This window comes from Rhineura floridana, chromosome 19, assembly GCF_030035675.1.
Source record: "Rhineura floridana isolate rRhiFlo1 chromosome 19, rRhiFlo1.hap2, whole genome shotgun sequence".
Lineage (NCBI taxonomy): Eukaryota > Metazoa > Chordata > Lepidosauria > Squamata > Rhineuridae > Rhineura > Rhineura floridana.
The window spans coordinates 16,902,628-16,925,091 of record NC_084498.1 but is presented as its reverse complement, the minus strand read 5'-3'; the positions used below and the strand labels follow the sequence as shown (position 1 = coordinate 16,925,091).

Sequence of the window (22,464 nt, the reverse complement as noted above, 5' to 3'; positions counted from 1 at the left end):
CCCCTGTCCCCCAATCCTCTTTTCTTTGGCTGACGTAAGAGCACTGACCTGAAGGATAGTAGCTGAGCAGCAAATTTTGTCCAGCTGTTGCCTCCAGATCTTAGAGAGTGGAGGGAGAACCCTGAACTAGGTTTCAACACCCCCAGACAACTCTCCACCTCGTTGCAAATGCCTTGCCAAAGATTCATAGACAACTCCACACCCTTCTTGCAAGAGTCTTCCCAATGAAGTAATCCTGATCAAATCCAACATGCACAGACAATGCCCACCCCCAGCAACTGTCTCCTTTCATTGACTGTACAATATGCAACATGCCGCCTCCTCCCCCCATTTTTTTTTTTTTTACAAGGGACGCACTTGGGAGCATTAATACAAATACATTTGGAAAAAGTCAAAGTAAACTCACTTACTTGAAGGGAATGAAAAGTATTCCGCAAGAGAAAAACAGAGAGATTCAGCCAAGGTTGTCCCTTAGCAAAATGACTCCACTCCCAGGAAGTTGAAACACTTTTCAACCGGTTGCTGTAATTGGCAAAATGTTATCAAGAATTTATCGTTCTTCAGCGCTTATCTAAACCAAACAATCAGTAGAACAGCAGCTGATAAGGCCTCCCGACAAGGCAATTTCAGCAATTAAAACTCTACCAGGCCACATCTGAGACCAATGTGAACATTGTTTCCACTTCATACTATGAAATGTCTTCTCACGTTGCTGACTCCTTCCTCTACTACCACCCTCTTTCTAACCGTTCTTCAAATGTCATCATCAGGTGCCCTCTGAGCTCCCTCTTTTTGCAGACACCGTTTGCTCCACCAGAGTCGCATGCAGTACTTGATGATGTCAAGACAATGCTCAAGAAGAGCTTCTTCAGCCACTCGTTAAACTATACCTGGAAGCATGTTTCTGCAGTGGGAAAGGACAATAGCTCAGTGGGAGAGCACGCACTTTATGACAGAGGTGGAATGTGGCCCCCCAGGCCTTTCTAGCTGGCCCTTGGGAGTCTCTTCTGGCCACACACCCTCCCAGCCACACCGCCTCACTGGGCCTGCTCTGTGCCATCCTTGACTGTTTTTACCTGGCTGGAGTGTATCCTTGAACTCTGGGAATGACTCTTCAATGGAGGGTAGAGCGGGGTGCATGAATGTGTGTAGAAACAACTCTGCTGTACAAAAGCAAAATTTACAACCATTGCGCTACCCACTTGTGCCTCCGGGCACAGGCCACACCCACCACCGGCATTTGGCCCTTGGAAGGTTGCCTAGAAAGGAATGTAGCCACTGGGCTGAAAAAAGTTCCCTACCACTGCTTTATATACAGAAGGCCCCAGGTTCAATCCCTGGCATCTCCAGCGTTAAAAATTAAAATCAGAGCATAAAAGCAATAGCCCTCTTCTGGTGCTGTTTCCCCACAATTGGTATTTTGCTATCTCTGAAACTGGAGGGTGCATATCACTGCCATACCAGTCACTTGCTTGTATGCAGAAAAATGAAAATGAATGTCTCCTTCCCCCATTACTTCACCAGTATCAAGCTTGTATACAAGCATTTGTATTTTGTACAGAAAATCCCTTCAAGCAAAAAAATATAATTACTAGAAAAAATAAAATAAAATCAGGTGCTAAGTGATTGGGGGGTATGATTGAGATCTTAGGGAGCTACTGCCAGTCAGAGGAGACTATACTGGTCTAGACAGAGAAACAATCAGACCTGGTATAAGGCAGCTTCCACTGTTCCATACAACACAGCCAGGCAAATCATCGGTCATGGCGGCTGCACAGCACTCAAAACACGAGGTGCACAAGTAAATTAGGATGCTGATGCATTTCATTTGTCCCACATTCCAAACTGAACCAACCTGATCTGCATCTCCCAGACTAACAAATAGAGCTGTCCTTCGGAATCCACACTTCGAATTTTGCGATGCAGCCCTCGACTCATAAAATGAACCCCAAATGCATAGAGTGTATTTTATGATAAACTATATTAAGAAAGGTAGGCTATGAGAGAAAATATATTTGCATATTTCATGAGAAAATGTTTAAAATACTTAGATATGGATTTTCATATAATTTGTAAAATATGCAGATGACTGCGGAAACAGGGCAAGACCAACACATGAATGAACACTGATATGGACTGGGAATACACTGATCTGTCCATTCTTAAATTTGGCCCTAAGGCAGGAAACGGAGATAAGAACTGAGAGGTACCGGAACTATTTTTGTGCGCAAGCAAGCCAAAAAACGATACACAGGCATTTGATAACTTGAACTTGGAAACGGCCTTAGCCAGGACTCCCACTCTACATTTGTCTCTTTGCCTACTTAACTGTATTTAGCTTCAGAATTATTGTTCTAAGTAAAGCATACACTGTTTAATTTATGTGATTTACTCAAGGCACAGAATACAGAGTTGTGCATTGTTGTGAATACAAAGGATACACATGTGAAGTGTCAGCCATTCTAACAGCCTGCACTGTCTCATTTTTTCCATATTATAAAATAAGCAGGTACATCTTTCCCACGGTTGAATGGTTCCCAACTCAGCAGCACCTAGCACAGCAACTGTGAAACCGACTTTGAAATTAGAAGCCATGGAGTTCTAGATTTTATAGGCTATCATTAGAGTCTTGTTTTCTTTCATTTCATTTGTGGGGATGAAGAAGGGAAGAAGGAGAGAAAAACATTCCAAACAGACACGAGCAACAAAAAACTAATCACTCTAGCCAGTGAGAGTGTTGTAGGGTTTTCCTACAACTTTTTTTCAATCAAAATTTAATGAATCAAGAAACAGAAACAGATGTGGAAAACTGTTTCCCTTAATAAATCATGATGCATGCACTTGGCATGAGAAATACAAACTAATCTGTTTAAATTACATGAGTTAATGTGCTTATGAAAAATAATAGGATGTCTTCATGGTTTTAATCACAAAAATGTATCTTGAATTTCAGGAAAGATTACCCAGCTCAAATATCAGATTTTACAGCTGAACACTCGTCATAGTAAGTTCCATAAACATTCACTAAGCAAATCCATTTTTCCTTATAACCCAAAGCGTATAATTTACATTTGAACCAATCTTGAATTACAGTTTATATAGTGAATTTCACCACCTCATGGGATACAGAGACACTTCTTTTTAATAACTATGGTGTCTCTCATTTCTTCCGAGTCAACACTCATTAAAACAAAAACTCTCTAATGCAACCATACACCTACAAACTCCTTGATGCGCTGCAACTATGCCTCTTAAGCAAGACCCATATGACTACATAAATCCATGATGCAATGCAACTGTGAGTAGGCAGATTCCATAATGGGAACAAGGTACCTATTGCTAACACAACCAGTTTCGATTTATGGGGTTTTGTCTGTTTGCAGAAATGTAGTACTATGGGCAAAGGAAATTGATTTGCTGACACTATTTCTTAAGAGGTTTCAAACATGCCATTTTTTTTGCACATTGCTTAACAATGTTATTTGCTAATGCTGCAATTGTAATTCTCCATTTTATTAAAATACACCTTCTCAGGACCTGCTATACCAATGTATTCTCAGGTGTTCAGTTGGATTGCCAATGACTTAACATGAGTTGGACCAGAATTCACTGTCCAAATTGCCAGGAGAGTGCACTGGCCATTGACCCCTTTCCCTTACGTGCCAGAGTGCCTCAGACTTGGTACAATGTGCACCAAGGGAAAAGAACTCTTAAATGTCTACTTCAGCTACCACTAGAGGAACAGAGAGCATACTAGGCCCTTGAAAACATTCCGGAATATAGGCACTTGCTGTTCAGAGCACTCAATTTACCTACCATAAACTGTCACTGTGAACATTTATGGTAGGCCATAAACACATATTTATCATAGGCAATTGCACCCCGTAGCCCAACCTATGGAGCAATACTACTTATCACATCAAAAGCTTAGCAGGGAACCCAAAGAAATACTCACAACACACTTTGCTACCGGTTTCTTGTTGCCACAGATGGTATACTTTCAACTGAAAGTGGTGGTGGAGGGAACCCCAAGATTATCATGCAGTTATTACTTTAAAGCAGCCTTCTCCAAAGTGGTGGCCTCAATAAGTTTTGGACTACAACTCGCATGAGCATGGGCTGATGGGAGTTGCCATCTAAACTATTTGGAGGGCACCAGGTTGTGGGAAGGCTGCTTTAAAAGCTTCCCTTGTGAAAGTTCTGTCTTGAAAGCTGGTCTTCTGTGTCTGGGTACTGTCATACCTGCTGCATCTTCCCCCTGAATAGTGTCAATGCTGTTCTGGGCTGCCAATGCTACATTTTGTACATTTTCAATGCTAGTAAGAGATCCCAGTGTGTGATGGGATCTCCAACTGATGGGGTTATTTATGAGAAGAATTCAGTTTTCTCGCTTTCTCCCTCTGTTTGGCAAAATGTGGAAGGATGTATCTTTGCTTTTCCAAGTTGTCCAGCTGTGCTGATTGTCACTTGCCCTCATATTGCCTTGTTCCAGTCCTCAGGCATCTTGGATAGTGATGTTGAGGCAGAGATGAGAGTTGCTGCCTTCGGGATCACAAATCTGCCTGAAGCCCAGCCTTTGAAGGAAACCACTTGCATTGAATGCAGAAGGTCCCAAGTTCAGTCCTCAGCACCTGGCTGGGAAAGGCTCAAACCATGGCAATCCGCTGCCAGTCAGTATAGATAATACTGAGCTACATGGACCAATAAGGCTTATGATCCTAGATCTGGAGTGTGGAGCCTTTTTCAGTCCAAGGACACATCTCCTTCTGGCTAATCTTCCAGGGGCCACATACCAATAGTAGCTGTGGCCAGAGGCAAGAGTGGGAGGAGCAACAAATGTAAATTTTCCCTTTCTACAGTAGACAGGTTTCCACACACACACCCTTTCTATCTTCCATGTAGGCAGGCATTATTAGACTTCAAGGACGCAATTCCAGGCAAACATTCCAGAGTTTGAGCAAGGCCACTGAGGCATATGGCCTAGGGAGAGTCCCATGGGCCAGATAGAGAGACCTCGAGGACTGCATTTGGCTCTCAGGCCCCTATCCCTGTCCTAGATGATGAAGGAGGAGATTTGAGCTCATGGTCAGTTGGCTTCAGCCTTTATGCTTAACATGGAATGGAATGCACAGAAGATGCTTGCCTGTTTGTATCAGTGGGAATGATTCTGGGAATTAATTTGGGAAGGAAGGAAGGAAGGAAGGAAGGAAGGAAGTGAACTAGTGGATACTGATGGTGCAACACTACTCTGCTTCAGTTTCCTATGCTGAAGTTCTTATGCAGAACTGCCATTTGGGGGCCAATTTCTTAAGGGCTCAACATTGCAGAAAGGTAACAGTTAAGCTACAAAATTCCCTTCCCTCTGACATTCCTGACATGAGTTGGCAAAACAAAGCAGGAAGAGATGGTGTGCACACACTGGAAATATATGCAGAGATATGAAATCAAATGCTTACACTATTTCATGTCTGATTGTGGGAAAGTGTTTTAAACAATAATCCAGATGAATCAAACAAGTGAGCCACAACCTACGATACTCTTTGTAGCCACAACTTAGGGTCATGTCAACTCTGAATGTGGAATAAAACCATTCCACCAAGCCTATCTCAAATAAAAGTTTCTCGACCCACTGACAAAGATGCATATTTCAAACCAAGATTTCACCTCTGCCAGACTAAGGAAGGGGGAACCTTGCAGCATATGGCTTAGCACACGTTTTCCATTTAAACTCAAACATTTTGCATGTGTCATCTTTATGCACAGGGGTTAATGATGTTTGCTGCTGTTATCAGGGCTGGGCTAAATTTAGCCTGAATAAAAGAAATTGTAACTCTGTGAAGCCATAAACATAAACCTCCCATGAAAATGGAGCAATAAAAACCAGCTCTTTATTGACACAAAGGGAACATGGCATGCTAAAACTGTGTGAGCACACACACACACATGCATGTGTTGCCTTAGTTTGGACAAACTGAGGCACATTTCCCCCTACAGAGAGACAGATTTGGTTCATAGGAACATAGGAAGCTGCCTTATACTGAGTTATGCCATTCTTCCATCTATCTCAGTACTGTCTACACTGACTAGCAGCAGCTTCTTGCAGGGGACATTCCCAGTCCTTCCTGGAGATTCTGGATCGAATCTGGGACCTTCTGCATGCAAAGCAGATGCTCTACCCCTGAGCTATGGCCCTTCCCACTCATTTATCCTGTTCTGTGGCTGCTTTGAAACCTAAACCAGTTATCTCACAGCCCAGAAATGGAGTCTTGCAACTTTGGCTCCAGTGTCTTTGCCTCCCGTGTTCAGTTCCAAATTTGATATGGTAATACCTGCATCCTCTGGGAGAAAGATACCTATTCCATCTATGCTGGTGAGAACCTGAGGGGAGGGAGGATGGTAACACTTGCCCTACTTAAAAGTCTCACATTCCCAGAGCCTTCCATAGCTAATTATCACACAACTGGTAACCCATATTTCCTCTAATATTTTGCATCAGGCAGTATTTCTTGGTCAGTAAGGATGCAATTCCCAAGCGTGCGAAGGATCTTGAGCTGCTGCTTGCGTCTTATTCCTGCAGGAGGGTTGAGATGGCTGCATTATGGAAGAGCTTAAATCTTTCCTCAGGGAAACAGAATGTTAACTAGTTCATTTCAATTCAGCGGCCAACCTAACGTATCCGATGATTTCAGTAGTGGCGGTTTACTGCGCTATTAATGAGATACTGAAATACAGTTGAGGCAACAGCCTTTTAACACGTTCCCTGTCACAGCACCCTTGGGAGGCCAGAATTGCTCCAATTGTCACAATTGTCATTTTACAGATATGGAAACGAGGCCCACAGAGACTAACAGCACTTTCGTGTGGCTGATTAGCTCTGAATTAACCCATCACAAAGCAGGTATGCTGTTGTGATTATTCTGCAATCACACAGCCAACATATTTTTTAAAAAAAAACTGGATGGGTGTTTTAAAAAAATCACTCAAGATTTAGGGGTAGACCCATTGCTCAGTGGTAACATAAACAAGGTCCTGAGTTCAGTTTCCGGCATCTCTAGTTAACAGATCAGATCAAACAGCTGGCCAAGGAAAGACTCTTCCTGAGCCCCTGGAAAGCTGCTGCCAGATCCCAGACAGTATTGAGCAAGAAACAGCTCATTGGCCTGATTCGCAGATAAACTTAAGCCATGGCTTGTTTAGGTTAACTGTGGTTTGTTTGTATGTTTAAATCCACCTTATCCAACAAACTACAGTTTCTTTGGGGCCAATGATCCAGATATAAAACCATGGTTTGAAGTTGGTTCAAGCCTCTCTGCTTGCATTAACCATTTTTTTTGTTGATATGTTTGAACCCGCTATCCTGGCTCAATTGTGGTTTGTTTCAACACTCCACCCCAGACTTCCAATGAGCTACAGGGGCACAAGGCAAGAGCAGTTGGAAAACAAAGCCAACCTCTGGCGAAATAAACCATGGTTACTTTGATTGTCTGCAAGACTGAACCTAGTTTGTTCAACAACTAATGGCTGAGAACTATGCGCAGATGCAGCCACTGTCAGGCAGCTTCACATACTCTATTTTTGCAAAGGAAAACCTATGTCCATATCCAACCACTTCTCATGCACATCTGCAGCAAGTTTATAAGAACACAAAAGTAGCTTCCAGGGACTTCGTTGAACCAAACCAGGGATTATGGTAGACAGGATGCATAGTTTTACCATGTCATATATAATCTGTGCTTCCCTAAATTAGACATTAGAAGCTATTGTTTTCTTTTTATATGAGAAGTGCTAGGGCTGTGGGTTGTGTTTTTTTTTTAAAGCTAGAACATTCACCCACAAAAGTTTTCCCCCTACAAGCTCAACTCTGAACCACAATGATACCAAACACGAAAAATACCAAACACCAAAAAGAGTATGATTTTAATAACACAATAGGTTATTCAATTTGAAATCTTTTTTTTTTTAAGGTACAAATTCAGGGTCATTTCCACTGCCTTATCTTATCACTTCTGGTAGAATATTAACAACCCAGATCTATCATATGCCAGCCAGTCTGATTCTGCCATGGACTGAAACAATGAGGGAATATCAAATGTTCAGAACTTTGTTCAATTATATCTGTTCAACAGTACAATCTTTTCTTTCCTTTTTTTCATCAAGCAACATTCCAGGAGACCAGAAGATATAGAAAATGTTTATTTTAACTTGGGGTTATAGATTAGGGATGGGGAGCTTGTGACATGCTAGATATTGTTAGACTGCAGTCCCCAAGAGCCCCAATGGTCAGCTGTGATGGGAGTTGTAGTCCAGCACCATCTGGAGGGCCACAAGTTCCCCATCCACGATATAGATCAGAAGGCTAATGGGCCATCATCCTTGGACGTAGCCTCTGCTGACCGGGGCTGATGGCAGTTGGATCGAGCAACATCTGGAAGGCACCATGTTGGCCAACCCTGGTATATTGTAGATAGTTGTGGCTATTATGGTCCTACAGAGGAAAACCTTAATAATAGTGAAGTAAGTTTTCTTGCTGGATCTTCTGTTGATAAAAAGGAATATGCAAACTTTCAGATTACACAGAACATGTCTTTTCTAGATGATTATTTCTATGATGAATATTGAAATTTGCTGGTTAGTCTTAAAATTAAGACCCTGGAAGTTTGTGTCAGAAAATGCTGACATTCACCTGTAACCAGCAAAGCCAACTTAAATATCTTCAGCAGATTATCCTCTCAGTTTCAGTCAATAAAGTTATTTACTGTGCTGCAGGTATAAATATCAATACAGCACCAATAACATAAATGCCTCCAAAAATTTCCTGCTGGACCTCATAAAATCCTAAGAGTAGCCTGTAAGCATGAACATTCACATCATTTCTGACATTTACTGCACCATATAACTCACATCTGATGAGGTAAGCTGTTGCCTAAAAAAGAGCAACCCTCAAATCCTGTATTCCTCACCCCACCCCAATGCAACAGGATCAATGCAAAAAAAAAAAAGTGTGCCTTCCCATTAGCTTCTGTATAGGCCGCTGATCTTGGGTGGAGGATTTGTCCTTTCCATTGGAATGTCTAGTGCGTTTCCCTCTTCTAAATAAGCAGGTCCTGATCAGGATTAGGACTGTAGTGCATTTTGGGAGGAGGGGGTAACCACCCATCCCCCACTACAATTCTGATGACAATCTCCTGCCCCAGCTGCTATGAGTCCTTGGAAGTTTCCCTCCCAGGTCTAAGGGGCTGGGGCGATTTTCATCTGAATGCAAGTAGGGGGAGAAAGGGTTAAGGCCCCTCTTCTCATGCACTGGGGTTCAAAATACCCCCACAATTTATAAGGAATAAAAGTAAATATCAAATGCAATTACATTTAGTTCCAATATCTTATTCTGAACCTTGTTCCTTAGTCATCTACAAGTCTAATGTTGGGGTGGGCAGCCTTGTTGAGATGAAGGGTCCATTCCCTTGGGGGATGAGGTTAGGGACCATATAGGCAAAAACTGGGTGGGACACACCTGTTCTGTCTCTCCACCCCCTCTTTCCTCTCTCTCTCTCTCACACACACATACACTCCCTTCGTTATTCCTCCTCTCTCTGTGTTCCAGCTTGGAGGGGGGGGGACACACTGAACAAGGTGGAGGGTCTCATGGAGCCCCCAGTCCATGGGCCGTCCAACTGTACTCTAAAGCAGGGGTGTGAAGCCTGTGGCCCTCCAGATGTTGGTGGACTCCACCTCCCATCATCTCTGGCCATTGACCATGGTGGCTGGGGCTGATCAGAGTTGGGAGGCAACCAACATCTGGAGGACTACAGGTTCCCCACCCCTGCTCTAAAGGGTAACAGCTAAGCAGATTTGCAGTCTCCCTGTTCCTGCATTAGTCATCTTGGTACACAGTTAAAAGGAAGACTACATCTTAAGACTGTGTTATGACATCTCTGTTGCTAACCACTTTTCATTAGCAATAGGGTAGCACAGCTTAAGATCTACATGTTGATTTGCTGTACATGTTGCTACAGGTGATTACACCACATCAGTGGGATTAAATCCAAGGGTGCTGAGCTGTCCATACAACATCTGTGCTAACAAAAGATACCACTGAGAAAGGAGGGTGTGGAGAAATCCTAACCAGTACTCACGTCCCATATCTAAAGCTGTTTTACTAATAGCAAGAGTTATTGTTTATTCTGGCTTGGAGCTGAAAACCCTCAGCAACCACTGTCAAATGGTGGGGGGTAAAAGCTCAAACACAATGGAAAGGGATTGCTTAAAATAAATCCTTCTATCCTAAGCCTGACACCACACACCTTAGCCTCCAGATTGTGTTAGATCTGAAGAATTAAGTTAATCTAACCCACCTGAACTCGGGAATAGAGAATTCCCAGCAAAAGCTGGGTGGTGAAGAAAGATTTTTAGTTGCAATAAGCATGTTTACATGTGGCTGGGGTGGGTAAGGACAGAGAGGAGATGCAAATCGCAGGTCAAGGGCACAGGGAGGTGGGACAACAGATTCAGAAGGATGACTTGCAATCGCTTTAAGGGCATGTTTACTTGGAATTAGGCAGTCAAATATATATAGGAACATAGGACACTGTCTGATACTGGGTTAGAACATTGGTCTATCTAGCCTAGTACTGTCTATACCAGGGGTGGGGGACCTTTTTGAGTCTTAGGGCTGCATTCCCTGCTGGATAACCTTCTGGGGGCCACATGCTAGTGGTGAATGGATCCAGAGGCAAAAGTAGGCAAAATAATGAATGTGAATTTTACCTTTGTACCAAAACAGCTGCACAGCTGGTATAGCACAGTGGGGAGGAGAGCCTGGCTGGGAGTCCAGAGTCTGTGAGTTCAAATCCCCGCCTGTGTCTCCTGGGCGTCAAGGGCCAGCTAAAGATCACCCCCACAGTGAGTGGCTCAGGGGTTATGTGCCCTGCCACTTGTGCAGCCGTGGGCAAGCTGCATAGTCCCAAGGAGCCCAGTTGCCCCCCAGCTGGCAGTTGCGGACAAGGAATTGTTTCAGGAGTGGATTCTTTTCCCTCCCTATCTCTTTTGTCTTCTATTTCATGCCTTGAGTATATTAGCAGAAAGAGTATATGAATGTAGTGAACAAACTATAACTACAAAGTTTGGGGGACAACCTTTTTTTGGCTGCTCTGCAATCCCTTTTTTGTTTTGTGGTGGGTAGCTGATGTCTAAAACCAGAGATTTGGAGAATGCCCCCCCAAAACATATGACTAGGCACTACTAGGAAAGTACTACTTTTTACATGAGCTCACTTATCTTCATGATCACTGCGTGTGCACAGGGATTTTTATGGTTATGAGTAGTTAGCTAATCTCATCTTCTATACAGATTAGCCAAGTGGCTAACTTTTTTTGTGCCATGTTGCATGTTTAAGATTGGGACACAGGAAGCTGCCTTATACTGAGTCAGGCCCACTGGTCCATTGAGCTCAGTACTGTCAACACTGACTGGCTGTGGCTTTCCAGGGATTCAGACAGGGAATCTCTCCCAGCCCTACCTGGAGATGCTGGGGATAGAATCTGGGTCTTTCCATATACAAGGCAGATGCTCTACCACTGAGCTATGGCCCTTCCCCTTATCTTTTGACCACTGAGGAAGACCCCCTGAGTCAACAACACATTTGGTTTCAGGCATCACGTATTTATTGTTTGTCATATCTGTCTGCTATTTAGCCATTATCCTGGATTGATGAGTTTATATATTATTGTTTTGTAGCCATTTCATTTATATCCTTATTACATTTTTACATTCTCTTGTGGGATTAAAGTTGTACTTTATTCTCATATCCACTTTAGCGGTATCCTATAATATTTTTTGTCCTCTCCCAACTAAGTGCCTAAGTTTTGTTCTGCAAGTCATCACCTCTCCTGAGACCATTACTCAACAGGACCAATGGCAAGTCTAGACCATCGCTATTTTTCAGATGTGAAGATGCACTGGAAAGTGTTGGATAACATTTGCTTGATGCACCTCCATCTAATCTCCCCACAAACTAATCAGAATGAATGCTCAGTAAACAGGTTGTCTGAAAGCCAAGCGGTAACAGTAAATGCTATTTAATAGGGAAATGTACATAAGACAGTGTGTAGTTTAAGGGCAGTCGCTTCTTGTTCTCTTTACACACAAGGGCAGGATCGGAGCCATCACAGCTCGATAAAATGTATTCTGAATTTTGATGGAAGGTTCTGGAATTATGGTTTAAGAATCAATGTGAAGTTGATTCATACAGGAAATTCTTTTTCCAGTGCCTGAGTCCAAAACCACATGATTAAAATAAATGGGCGAAGCGAGTAAACACAAAAAATGTCATGTATCTGTTCAGTAACATTTTACACAGAGCTGCCAATTGACAATCTTTGTGGTGTCTCTGGCAATTACTCCTTGGCATTCAAGAGGCTTTCCCTTATTTTTAATTCCTTAAGCATAAAATACCACTTCCCTCCCTCCTCCCAACAAATCCTGAACTTTGGGAGTCAGCTTACCTAACACCACTAAATTTGGCTACTCCCTTTGGGCTGAAAACTATTAAAGGTAAAGGTGTCCCCGCACTTATAGTGCGAGTCGTTTCTGACTCTTAGGGTGACGTCTTGCGACATTTACTAGGTAGACCGTATATATGGGGTGGGATTGCCAGTTCCTTCTCTGGCCTTTCTTTACCCCCCAGCATATGCCGGGTACTCATTTTCCCGACCACGGATGGATGGAAGGCTGAGTGGACCTCGACCCCTTTTACCGGAGATTCGACTTCCTCCTTCTGTTGGAATCGAACTCCGGCCATGAGCAGAGCTTCGGCTGCATTACCGCCGCTTACCACTCTGCGCCATTTGCATCTGTATGCATTTGTCACTTTATACCAAAAGAAGTCTCAATACAACTTACAGCATCATAAAATACACAAACTGCTAAGATCACACAGAAAACCAGACAATAATAAGAAAAAAATTACAGTAAATAAATATTTCCTAAAGTGCTCAAACCAGCAAGGACAAATCCCAGCCCAAATTTTATGTTAAATGCATTTATTAATCTATTGCATTTGTATCTTTTCCTTCCTCAAGGTAGCATCCATGAAGGGACTATCCTCACGACAACCCTCTGAGGCAGGCTAATTTAAATATTTATAAACTGCACTGTCACATAAAAATATCACAAGATGGTATAAATGAAAAACAGTATTACAGTAAAAACAATTAAATGCATCATACACACCAGGAAGAGCTGGTTGGCAAAGAATCTCAGGTTTGGAAGCCCTGTGAATAAAGCTTTTTTGTTATACATATATAAGCTGTAAGAGAAGTATCTTTGTAAGAAAAAATCCTTATTTTTTCTTTATCTTTCCTCTTTTATTTTTTAATATTTCTTTGTAATTTTTTCTTTAATGAAGATTTTTTTTTAAAAAAAAGGCCTGTGAATAATACAGTTATTAGGAAATGCCTAAAAACAAGCATGAATACTCCTGCTGAACCTTTATTGGCAAGGAGTTCCACAGGGCAGGGCCTGCCACATTAAAAGCTCAGCCCCAGTAATGGCCATCCGAACCTCAGGGCGTGTGGGACCATCAAAAGGGCCCCATTGAAAGACCTCAGCAATCAAGGCGGAACATCAGAAACTAGGCACTCCTTAAGGTACTTTGGGCCCAAGTTGTTTAGGGCTTTCTGAATTAACACAAGAACCTTGAACCTGACCTGGCAGCAAGTTGGTAACCAGTGCAGCTCTCTCAGCGGCAGAGTAACATGTTGCCAGTAGCCTGCTCCTGTGAGCAGTCTGGCTGCTGCATTCTGAAATAGCTGCACCTTCCGGATCAGATTAAATAAACCCACTTTGATGGTAAGTGGATACAGGAGAACCTTGTGCCTATAGAGGAGCTTTTGAAAAACAAATACATCCAGGTATTTACTGGAGAGGGTTTTCTTTTGGTTGTGCATGTGCAGGTATGCCCCCAAATATCCCCGTATTTCTTTTATCAGGCTGCAGAGAGTAGGTAGAATGAAATTAGCTTTGTGGTCCAAAGTTTTCTCCTGGCCAGTCTTATACATACATGCACCAGGAGCCTTCCAGCAGATCCAATGAGGATGGATTCCACATTGGAAGGAATTCAGCCGCTCAGGTTGAGACCACATACATGATTATCTCCTATCTCCTCTATGTAGCACTGTGTTGCAAGCTGCTTCTTCAAGCAGGAGCGGGGAGGGGGGAGGCAGAGAGGGTTTACATGGCATCATGTAAACCAAGCTTTCAGGAACACAGGAAACTGACATGGTTGAAGACTGCTGGCCTACACTGACACACAGTAGCTCTGGAGGGTTTCAGAGCCTTTTCCAGCCCTACCTGCAGATGCCAGGGATTGAACCTGGGACCTCCTGTATGCCAAGCAGATGCTGTACCACTGAGCTACAGCCCTTTTTGGCAAAAGGGCTGAGCTACAGCCATTCACAGCAAACTCTCTTTTGCATGCATGTGTTTACTTCAATACACCCCTCGCTGGATCATCCCCTTGCAGTGATGAGTGGGCTTGCGTGTTCCAATGAACCCTGGGAGCAATGCCGTCAGGAGTCATGTACTCCCAGCAGGGTCACCCATGGCAGTAAAGTCAAGGGAGAGGAACCAGACAAAGGACGATCCAAGAAAGTCCTCAACAGCAGAACAAGCAGAGGATAACAATGTGTACATTACAACGGCTGTGAAGGTGGATGAAGTCTGCAGCAGATAAAAGACTTCCAGTTGTCGTGGTATCCATGTCATTGGATCAAAGCCTTTTTTCTGTCAAGATTGTGTGTCGATCGTCGTGCGCCCATCTCCCCACATAGAACAATTTCACACACAGCCGTCTGACTTCAATATGCCTGAACATTAATCCTTCTCCAAAGCTAATATATTCCATCAGCCAGATATTCCACCACCTTTTTTTAGAGAGAGAGGCAATTTTTTCATCACAACCCCCCTTCCAAATATCCTGAAATGATGAGAATAAGGCAAATCCTTCCAGACTCACACTGTTGGATCAGAACCATCCTAAAGACATAACAGTCAGGAAAAGGAGGACATCGCTGATTCACCTTCACGACAACAACAACAAAGGAAGCAAATATAGCTTCTGAACACTCCTTTAGCCCCCACAATCCAATTACAGTCTTGCATTTACCGATTCCACCTTTAGATTATTCAGAACACTTATATCCTATGTTTCTTCCATCATGTAACTCAAGGGAGCATACACAGAGACCCCAGGTAGTCTTTCATCTAAGCATTGATCAAACCCAGCCACAGTGGAGGCTAGTCCATTAGGGAAAAGGTAGCACTGCCCCACCAACCTCAGTCTTGATTCGCCCAAGTCCTCCTACTTTCTTTCTTACTAGTTCAGAAGGTGGTTCTGGCTTTCAGCATCCTCCTCCTTAGTCTCAGTTTTGCCCATATAGTGTTGGAAGTGGGGCAGGAACAACTCCTGTTTTCTTCTTTTGTTTAAGCTCCAGAGGGAAGATACAGCTAGGGTCCTCCAGATGGATAGGCTTTGTTTACCTATTACCTTTGATGCTCTGACTGACCTCCTTCTGTCGCTAGACTGTGACGCCTTTAGGAAAGCTTCTCCTCCTCCTGCCCTTTCCATTCCTTTGTCCGTCTGCCCAGGAGAGAGGAGACTCCCTTTGTCTCTGCTCTCTCTCCGAGCATGGGGCTGACTCCTACACCTGAGAGTTATGCCTCCAACTTAGCTAGTTAGTTAGAACTAGGTATGCCTTTTCTATCTACTATGTATTTCTCTAAATAAAGTAGCTTTTCTTATTTTACTAAGTCTCAAGTCTCAGTGATGCTGATGCAGGGTAAAAGCCTGCTTTCTTAGGCAAAATGCACGCGCACACGCTGGCACACTCGCATTTCAACATCTGCTGTTACTCTCTGCTGCTGTGGTGCTGCTTTTAAACGAAATTAAGCAACACACCTACACACAGTGCAACATATAGAACTCAGCAGGGAAAAGCACAGGGGGGGAAAAAGTAAAATTAGTTGGTTCCACCTGTCATTGGCTCTGGATCCAACTAGCACTGGGTCTGGCTCCACCTACTGTTGGCCTCTCTGCCTTCCACCCTATTGGTTCCAATGGGCACCAGGCACCACTGTCCAGTCCTACTTTGCTTCTGAAAGTTCTGATGCTTTATGGGTCTTCAACTTATGCCTTGGGACAGGGGGCTTCCCACCCATTGGCACAGAAAAATCTGGAGCTGGCCCTATAATCTCACTCCAGAGGTTGCCCTCAGAGGCTTGGATCCCAGTTAGAGAAGATAAAAGTATTTCACCAAAGTACTCACCAACAAGGACAGGATTGCAGAACCAACACACCATGAACCAACCAAGGTAACGCACAGAGAATCAGTCTAAGTCCAAACAATTCTGAGAGAAAGTCAGGCAACAGCCCAAGGGCAATATCACAGGGAACTCAATACAACACAGCGAGACAAGAGAACTAAGAGCCAGAATCCTGTGTTGTTTCTAGCAACTAGAAGGCTCAAGAGGGAGGCCTTATAGACTCTGACCTCCTAAACCACATCCTAACCACACCTGCTGGCAGTGAAAGAGTAGCAGGGATTGCTTGTGCATAAGCAGACCCCTTACTCATAAGTAAGCCAACAACTCTGGGTCCGCAGACACATACTGTGCCATTGCTGTTCAGCCTGGACCTAAAGGTTTGGGCGCTGATGTTCTTGAGGACTAGAGGAAGGGCACTCCACTTCCTCCTCTGACAGCTCCATCAGGGATGAACCCAGAGGGTCCCTCAAAGAGACCCTCAGCATTGGATTCAGGGGCCTCTGCCTGTATCCTCTGATGGCTCCATGTCTGGTATTACTTCAGGGCTAGGTATGACACCCATTTACATGTCTCAGCTACCTAGGAACATAGGAAGCTGCCATATATCAAATCAGGCTATTGGTCCATGCAGCCAGGAGTGCGGGTGGGGTGGCACACTGGAGCCAGCATCTGGACAGCAGAATTGCTGCCACTTACCAAGACAGTGCTGGCAGAGACTAGCATTCGCAGGAGTGCCAGATTCCCTCTACTGGTGCACCCACCTTGCTGCAATCCTATCCCAGTAAGTGACAGTGACACTGCTGCTGTGTGGCCTGCCACTAGCCCCTTCCACATCAAACTCAGTAGTGACTACACTGGTTGGCAATAGCTCTCCAGGGATGCAGCCTACAATCCTAAGCCCACTTACTCCTGGTTGAATTCAATGGGTCTGACTTCCAAGTAGACATGGTTAGGACTGCAACCTCAGGCAATAGCGTTTCCCAAGTTCTCCTTGGAGATGTGGGGGACTGAATCTGAGACCTTCTGTGTGCAAAGCAGATGCTCTATCACTGACATATGGTCTTTCTTTGCCAGTACCTTTCGAGAACAAGAAACCCACCCAACCAGCACCCCAAAATAGTAATAGCAGAGCTGCACAGACAAACGTTGATTTAAATGTGTGTTGCTTGAGAAGCAAGCTAGATCAATTTCTCCACATGGCCATAAAAGAATACACTGTTCATTTATTAACCACTCCACATTAAACCCATTTCTAGAACAATATTGCTGCAAATTCATCATATGTTTGAAAATGAGTAAATTCATGAACGGGGAAATGATCCAATAGATATTAAACCTCAAAACCATAAGCTTGATGCAAATAATTGTATTTGTCTATTTAAAAAAAAGCATACATAATTGGATCCATCCTGAAACCATTTTTAAAATTTAAATTAAAAGCTTATTTTAAAAAAAGAAGAAAAGGGTGGGGGTGGAAAAGAGCCATAGTCCTTGGCTTTCATAAACAGGGACAGGAAAGGGAGGGGAGGGAGAAAATGCTCCCTTAGCTAGCTATTATAATAGCTTGTAAGTAGCTTTTGGTAAAAGACAATAAATGAGGCAGATGGTTAAAATGTGCTTGTCTCTCTCCCTCCCCCCCTTTTATTAATAGATAAATGGGCTACTCTTCAACAGCTGAATGAACAAATGCTTTGACTCAGCTGCTAATGGCCAAATTTCTTCCTGTTTTGAACGAAAAGGAAAGAGTGGTGATGATTTTTTTAAAAACGAAACAAAATAACTTGTACACATTTTAATTGCAAGGATGTACGAGATCTTTGATAATGTACATTTATGAAGAAGGGTACACCACACTTTTAAAGTCTTAGGTGCCAACAGTACTTGTAGGCACTAGGTAACCAAGCCCTGGAAATTGTTCCAGCCTTTAGACAACCTCCCGCCCCGCCCCGCCCATCCATATCTTCCTGCAACTGAAAACCTAGCATATCAGGAAGAAAGATTCTGGTGCCGGCCCCCAGTCCCTGAGGTGCTAATTTTTGATATGCAAAGAGGGCTATTTGCTTTTTAAACAAAGGGGGGTCATTAAACAAACATGATCCTCCACCTGCAGTCTCAGGTGACACAGTCTGTTCTAACATCTCACACAACTACAATTCCCAGAGTGGTTTAACAATCAATCCCTCTTCCCAGCAAACTCCAGCAATTGTAGCTCTGTGAGGGGAATAGGGCTCCCCAGAACAACTCTCAAAACAAACTACAGTTCCCATGATTCTTGGGGGAAAACCATGACTTTTTTCAAGTGTTATGAAACTGCTTTAATTGTATAGTGCAGATGGGACCTTAGTCAGGCACTCTAACCCAGGAATGGGGAAACTGTGGTTCCTGCAGATGTTTGCTGGGCTACAACTTCCATCATCTCTGCCTACTGGCCATGATGGCTGAGGCTGATGGGAATGGGAAGCCAACAATGTCTGCGGGTTACAGGTTTCCCATCCCTGCTCTAACCACTGCACCACATTGGCACTCCCCATGGCTTCTAGTTTGTGAATGGAGTGTTCATTCTGATTCCTGGGAGCAGTGATCACAGGGACTGAAAAAAGAGCACAGAAAGGGCAGGGAAATCAGTGTCCAAGGATAAATAGTGCCCAGGTCCTCTTAACTTCTATGCAGGAGGCCAAAAACTACATCTGTCTAGCAATGACTTTATATAACGATCACATCCTGGCAGAAATGCCAGCCAGGATTCTCAAGCAACATCACCTGTATTTAACCTCACCTTGAACAAGTGGGTGTCCACTTGCCAGCTCAACCTCCTGATGCAATTTCAAGAAGCAGCAGACCTATTAAGAGCAGTGCAGGAACCACCAAAGGGAGGGGGCGGAAGCCTTCCAAGAAAAAAGAGAAGCCACATGAGGTCTGAAAGAGGCATCTGAAATGAGGTTATTCTAACAGCAGGAAAATCTTCTTCAGAAAAAGGTGGGGGAGAGAAGAAGATCCCTTCTGATGCTTTAGCAGGGCTGATTTTAAAATAAGTTATTTGCATCAGAATTAAGTCACAGGTCTGGCTTAGCGTATTAATAGCTTTGCTTGCTTGAGAGCCAGGCACTTTTCAATAAACAGCAGCCACAGAAGGGTTTAAGTGACTTGTTTTAACTGCCCGTTAAGTAGTCTTGACAAGGAGAATCCTGCCTCTGAAGACGTGCTTAAACACTTCACTAACAGGCTGCAGGTCTCAGGGAAAAAGAGCTTTGTGCACTCATGAAGCACAGCACTTTGCAAATCCAAAGGCTGTTAATCTTTGAACATTAGCAAACCTGCAAGGAGCTCGGTCTGTAGGAGATTAGATCCTTAATTATATGGGTTCTCGTATTTCAAAATTAGAGCAAGAACACTCTAGCTACACTAAGTTCATAATAGTGAGGAGGGGAACAGAAATTGGAGCATGTGTGTCAGTCGTATTGTGCTTGCTTTATTTATTATATTTATTTACTTAGATACTGCTTAGTTGCTAAAATGGCTTCTATGGGGTTTACAAGTATAAACCAATTACAAAACACACATAATTAAAACAATTTCATCAAACCATTAGAATAAACATTCACAATTAAAATGTACAGTAAAACAAGCCAATTAAAACAACACAACATCAAAAAGAATTAAAACAGCAATTAAACCAATTAAAGCAAGAGGTTCAAGTCAGGTGATAAGGAGAATGCAGCTCTAAGCAAATGTATCTTCAAGAGCTGGCAGAATGCCAATACTGATGGGGTGTTCCTATCTTATCTCCTCTTGAAGGAACTCAAAACAGGGCCTTCCCTGGGACTGAAGGGATTTTTGCAAAGGGCCATCTGGTAGGGCCCCCCATGGTTCACCGGAGGCCTGGTGGCACTACATTGGCAATAGATGGGGCAGGCACTCTCAACTACCATTTTTGTTTCCAACAATGTCCCACAATGTTAGTTGTTCTGGAGGATTGTGAGGGAAAAGAATGGCCTCCACTACAAAAACATGGTAGGTGCCCTCCCCCACAACGTCCTGGAGTGACATACAAATCTGGTGAATTGAATGAAGCCATGAGCTGTCCGTTGCCAGCAGAAGAGTTTGTTGTTGCTTTTAAAAAGTACCCTGTCAGCAATGGGCCACCTGCTGATGTCAGGCCTCAGCTTACAAGCCTGTTCCCAGGCAACCTGTGATCCGGATACTGGCCAAACCTGGACTTGCTTAGTTCCTGGGACTGAACCACTTCAGGCATTTTTTGGACTATCTTTCATCCAGTTGTTTCCTGCCTTTTGTCAGTGGAATGCAAGGTGGATAGCCAATGACCTTCACAGCTGAGCATGGATTTGAACCCATGTCTCCTTAGTTCACTATACCACCGTATCTACTCAGATTTTCTTGTTTTGTCTTCAGATTTCTTATGGCAGTAGTGGAGAGCGTCTGAACTTTCAGCTGTTGCTAGACCACAAGTCTCATCATCCCTGATAACTGGCCATGCTGGCTGGAGCCGATGGAAGTTGGGTCCAACAACATCTAAAAGGTCACAGGTTCTCCATCCCTGTGAAAAACCATCAATATTACTGATGTCATCTATTAGACCGCTCAGTCATGGAGCACCTGCTTTACACACAAAAGGTCCAAGGTTTAATCCCCAGAATCTCCAGGTAGGGCTGGGAGAATTCCCTGCCTGAAACCCCGAAGAGCTGCTCCTGTATGTGTAGGTGGTACTGAGCTAGGTGGAACAATGGTCTGGCTCAGCATAAGGCTTCCTGCTTTCCTCTGTATTGCACAGCTCCATCCACTTGGCTTGGCTAAGACCCACTATCAATTTGGTTCCTCCTCTCCCAGAGCGCACATGCCACCCGGCGATGAAAAACTGATGTAACTATGAACAATTTGCTTGCTTTTCTTTTCTTTTACCTTTTCCCATTTATATTGTGCCTATCAGATCACAAAGATTATACAATTTAAAGAATTTTATACAGGGCTTTAAAAAACAATAAGAACAATTATGTACAACCATCACACACAAGTATAAGAATGGTGGATAGGGTAAGGCAGTGGGTCATGGAAATCTACTAAGGTGAGTTACGTAGCACCTCTTCTAGGAATCTTGAATAAATTTAATTAAGTCCCACTGACTTTAATTCATTCAGATTGTCCAAGTATTATGGAGTGGGGTGGCGTGGCGGGGAAGCCAACATGTTTCCTCCTTGAGTAAAGTGTGCTAGTAAATGAACATAAATCCTTGTTTATATTTGGTATCTTCTAACAAAAGAATAAAATAAATGGAACTTTTCTGGAAACCCAAAGTGAAAAAAAAGGGAAAAAAAGGATGAAGAATGAAAAGACTTTGGGCTATGGTCTGAAGGCACATGAGGCCAGCTCCCTGCTGAAGCTAAGCAGGGTCAGGTCTGGTCAGTGCCTGGATGGGAGACCGCCTGGGAACCATATGGAAGCCGCCTTGGGTTTCTATCATGAAAAGAAAGGCGGGGTATAAATGAAATAAATAAATAAAATAAAAATAAATTCTTTAAACAACAACAAGTAGTTTTCTTATAAACTGCATTCTGTTAAATAAAAAGGAAACATTATCTCACTGAGGAATATGCAAACAATTCGCAAAATAAACCAAGTAACACTGTCACCAGTGACAAAAAGGAGAAGGGAGATGCAAGTGAATGAGCTACGATCTACCTAAACTGGTTCTCTCTCTACTAAAGCCAGAGGATGGATTTCTGTCTCTTATTCAATGAACTAAAATGTGTCTAGTTAGCATTGCTCTCATTGGACTAATGCTGGTTCAAGCACTCTCACACTCACTCATTCACACAGCCAGGAAAGTGATGAAAAGAGGAGGCTGTAATTTGTTTGACCTTTGCTCCAATCCCACAGCACCCACAAGGTCTCTGTGGTACACGCGGAGAACCCAAGTCAAGCTGCCTTCTCTTCTTACAAAAGCAATGTATTATCATGAAAATAAAAAATAGAGGGGCTATCAAAATTGCACAGCAAATATTCACAATCTTGATATTTTATTGTGTTCAAAATATATTTATTTATTGCATACCATTGCAAAGATATATACATAACATATTAATATTCACAGTCAGCTGCAATTGTTGCTCTCTCTGTTCACCAACATCACTCATT

The 22,464-nt window shown here is 43.2% G+C and overlaps 1 protein-coding gene and 1 non-coding gene across 26 annotated transcripts in view; both read right to left on the bottom strand.

Moving 5' to 3' along the window:
• Positions 1–22,464, bottom strand: part of FBRSL1 (fibrosin like 1) — a 999,197-nt gene that overhangs the window by 617,360 nt on the left and 359,373 nt on the right. The window lies entirely within an intron of this gene.
• Positions 14,345–14,413, bottom strand: TRNAA-GGC (transfer RNA alanine (anticodon GGC)). The gene has a single exon. It is a non-coding gene; the product is annotated as a tRNA-Ala (tRNA).